The following is a 4,739-nucleotide window of genomic DNA, read 5'->3' on the forward strand; positions in this document are numbered from 1 at the left end:
TGTGAGGTTTGCTCATCACTCGGTAGGATTTTTTCAATTTAGGCGAGTACTGGACTGCAGCTAAGCCCCCGAGTGTGAGGTTTGCTCATCACTCGGTAATATTTTTGAAACTTAGGCGAGTACTGGAGTGCAACTAAGCCCCCGAGTGAGAGGCTTGCTCATCACTCGGTAGGATTTTTTCAACTTAGGCGAGTACTGGACTGCAGCTAAGCCCCCGAGTGAGAGGCTTGCTCATCACTCGGTAGGATTTTTTCAACTTAGGCGAGTACTGTACTGCAGCTAAGCCCCCGAGTGAGAGCCTTGCTCATCACTCGGTAGGATTTTTTCAACTTAGGCGAGTACCCGACTGTTGCTAAGCCCCCGAGTGAGAGGCTTGCTCATCACTCGGTAGGATTTTTTCAACTTAGGCAAAACGGATTCGCAGCTAAGCCACCCACTGGGGGGATTTCAGAAACAAACGTAAGCAATCGACAATCATTTTATAAGACTGTAAAAAAAATCTTGTCTTTGATAAACAAACTACAAAGGTACTTTTTATTACATCCCAATAGACTGAGTGCTTAAGTATAAAAGGGGCGGAGCAGCTCCGTGTTCCAAGCTCGCGGCTCGTCTTTCTTGTGCTCGACGTTGTAGAGGTGGTACGCTCCATTGTGGAGCACTTTGGTGACAACGAAGGGGCCTTCCCAGGCAGGAGCAAGCTTGTGAGGTTTTTGCTGATCCACTCAGAGAACCAAGTCTCCCTCTTGAAATGCTCGACCCCTCATGTTTCTGGCATGGAATCGACGTAGGTCTTGCTGATAGATGGTTGATCGGATCAAGGCCATCTCTCTTTCTTCTTCCAGGAGATCGACTGCATCTTGCCGTGCCTGTTCTGCTTCTTCTTCTGAGAAAAGCTCGACTCAGGGCGCATTGTGGAGCAAGTCACTCAGAAGTACAGCTTCGGCTCCATAAACCAAGAAAAAAGGGGTTCTGCCAGTCGACCGATTGGGAGTTGTCCTCAATCCCCACAATACTGATGGAAGTTCCGACCCAGGCTCCTGCTGCGTGTTTGAGGTCACACATCAGTCGGGGTTTCATTCCTTTGAGAATCAATCCATTTGCTCTTTCAGCTTGCCCATTCGACTGGGGGTGGGCGACTGAGGCATAGTCGACTCGAGTACCTTAGGAAGCACAAAAAGTTCTGAACTCATCAGAATCGAAGTTTGACCCGTTGTCAGTGATGATGCTGTGTGGAACACCATATCTGAATGTTAACTCTCCGATGAAGCTGACAGCAGTACTGGCTTCAAGGTTCTTGATAGGCTTGGCTTCAATCCACTTGGTGAACTTGTCGACTGCTACAAGCACATGAGTGAATCCACTCCTGCCAGTCCTCAGAGGTCCAAGCATGTCCAATCCCCAAACAACAAAGGGCCAGACGAGTGGAATGGTCTTCAGGGCCGACGCAGGCTTGTGAGACATGTTGGAGTAAAACTGACAACCTTCACATTTGTCGACTATTTCTTTTGCCATGTCATTCGCCCGTGACCAGTAAAATCCCGCTCGGTATGCTTTGGTCACAATGGTCCGAGAGGACGCATGGTGACCACAGGTCCCCGAGCGGATGTCATTGAGGATCACTTGACCTTCTTCAGGTGTTATGCATTTCTGGAAAACTCCAGTCACACTTTCTCTGAACAACTGTCCTCTTATCACAGTAAAGGCTTTAGATCGACGGACGATCTGTTGAGCCTCTTCTTCATCCTCTGGGAGTTCCTTTCTAAGAATGTACGCGAGATATGGTACTGTCCAATCGGGAGTAATGACCAAAACCTCCATAATCAAATCTACTATGGCTGGAACCTCGATTTCAGTCGGGTCGGTGGCACTCTTCGGCTGCGAGGGCTCTTCAGTGAAGGGATCTTCTTGAACTGAAGGCGTATGAATATGCTCCAGGAACACATTGCTGGGAATGGCTTCCCTTTTGGAGCCTATCTTTGCCAGATCATCGGCTGCTTGATTTTTTAGTCGAGGGATGTGATGGAGCTCTAACCCCTCAAACCTCTTTTCTAACTTTCTCACTGCATTGCAATAACCAATCATAGCTGGGCTTCTGACGTCCCATTCCTTCATCACCTGATTGACCAGTAAATCCGAGTCGCCATAGACCATGAGGCGACGGACACCGAGTGAAATGGCCATACGCAACCCATACAGAAGTGCCTCATATTCAGCTTCATTGTTGGAGGAGTCAAAGTGAATCTGGAGAACATAGCTAAGTTTGTCACCACGGGGGGATATCAACACCACTCCAGCACCGGAACCATTCAGCATCTTGGACCCATCGAAGAACATGGTCTAATGCTCTGAGTGAATTTGGGCTGGAAGTTGATGTTCGATCCACTCGGCGAGGAAATCAGCTATTGCTTGGGACTTGATGGCTTTCTTTGCCTCAAATTTGATGTCTAGGGGAAGGAGTTCAATTGCCCACTTTGCCACTCGACCAGTTGCATCTCTGTTGTTCAGAATCTTTGATAATGGAGCGTCGCTGACGACTGTAATGGAATGATCAGAGAAATAGTGTGCAACCTTCTTCGTGGTCATGTAAATCCCATAAACAAGCTTCTGATAATGTGGATATCTTTGCTTTGACGGAGTCAGAACCTCAGAGACATAATACACTGGGCGCTGAATTTTATAGGCTTTTCCTTCTTCCTCCCACTCGACCGTGAGTACTGTACTGACAACTTGTCCAGTGGCTGCAATATAAAGCAGTAAAGGCTCTTTGCTGATTGGTGCAGCAAGAACCAGCTGGGTGGAAATCAGGGCTTTGAGCTGTGCAAACGCTGCATCAGCTTCGGGAGTCCACTCGAACTTATCAGACTTCTTCATCAGTCGGTAAAGAGGCAATGCCTTTTCACCGAGGCGGGAAATGAATCGACTTAAGGCGGCCAAACAACCAGTAAGCTTCTGGACATCGTGCACACGCACGGGGCATTTCATCCGAAGTATAGCACCAACTTTCTCTGGGTTAGCGTCGATCCCTCGTTCGGAAACGAGGAAACCGAGTAACTTTCCACCAGGAACTCCGAATGTGCACTTTGATGGATTAATCTTGATATCATATCTTCTAAGATTGGCAAAGGTTTCAGCAAGGTCAGCCAGCAGGTCAGAACCTTTACGTGACTTGACCACAATGTCATCCATGTATGCTTCCACATTCTGACTGATTTGAGTGAGCAGACACTTCTGGATCATCCTCATGAATGTGGCTTCGGTGTTCTTCAGGCTGAATGGCATAGTGACATAACAGAAGCATCTGAATGGAGTGATGAAAGCCATTTTTATCTCATCGGGTTCATACAGTTGGATCTGATGGTACCCGGAATAGGCGTCCAAAAAGGACAAACGCTCACACCCCACAGTCGAGTTGACAATTTGGTCGATGCAGGGGAGAGGAAAATGATCTTTCGGGCATGCCCAATTGATATGCTTGAAGTCAATGCACATGCGAAGTGAATCATCCTTCTTGGGGACCATGACAACATTGGCGAGCCACTCGGAGTGGTAAATCTCTCGGATGAACTCAGTTGCCAGGAGCCAAGCCACTTCCTCGCCAATTGCTTTTCTCTTCTGGACGGTGGATCGCTGGAGATGTTCCTTGACTGGTTTTACTTTTGGATCGACTCGCAAATGATGCTCATCTAGTCCCCTGGGTACACCTGGCATGTCAGAAGGTTTCCATGCAAAGATGTCCCAGTTCTCACGGAGGAACTGGATGAGCGCTTCTTCCTATTTGCTGTCGAGTGTTGTTGAGATATGGGTCGGAGCAGCATTGGGATCGGTCGGGTGAATATGAATCGACTTTGTTTCACCGGATGACTGAAATGCAGAATCTATGGCAGGCTTCTTAGCTCGCAGCAAATCACTCGGATCTGCATTTTTCTGATATTCTTGCAGTTCTACTACTGCCATTTGTGCATCGACAATTTTTGAGCCCTTTTGGAAGCACTCTTCTGCCTTCTGCCGATTACCAGTGACGGCGTTTACTCCTCTAGGACCAGGCATCTTCAATTTGAGATACACGTAACATGGTCGAGCCATAAAATGTGCATAAGCAGGCCTACCCAGAATAGCATGGTAAGCACTCTTGAAATACACTACCTCAAATGTCAACTTTTCCTTGCAGTAATTCTTGGAATCACCGAAAACCACATCAAGGGCGATCTGGCTTGAGTGACTGAGCCTTCTTTACAGGTATAATGCCGTGGAAACTCATGTTGCTTTCACTAAGCTTGGACATCGGAATGCCCATTCCCTTCAAGGTTTCAGCATAAAGGATATTCAGGCCACTACCACCATCCATCAACACTTTAGTCAGTCGAGTGCCTTCAACTACTGGGTCGAGCACCCGTGCTAGCCTCCCAGGGGTGGCTATATGTGCTAGATGGTCCGACTGGTCGAATGTGATGGCAGTCTGGGACCACTTCAGATAACTGGGTGTTGCTGGAGCAACCATGTTTACTTCTCTATTAATAACTTTCAACCGACTTTTGCTTTTAACATCAGCAAAAATCATCAGCGTGGAATTGACATTGGGAAAACCATCATCATCTTCTTCCCTATCCCCACCTCCGTCCGACTCCTTTTCCTTCTCCTTGGGTTGTTTCTCTCGAAACTGCTGGATCAGGAAACGACACTGTTGAGTGGTGTGTTTAGGGTAAATGATGTTCCCCTCTTCATCTTTTTTGGTATGAATA

Source organism: Triticum dicoccoides, chromosome 3A (assembly GCF_002162155.2).
Source record: "Triticum dicoccoides isolate Atlit2015 ecotype Zavitan chromosome 3A, WEW_v2.0, whole genome shotgun sequence".
Taxonomy (NCBI): Eukaryota; Viridiplantae; Streptophyta; class Magnoliopsida; order Poales; family Poaceae; genus Triticum; species Triticum dicoccoides.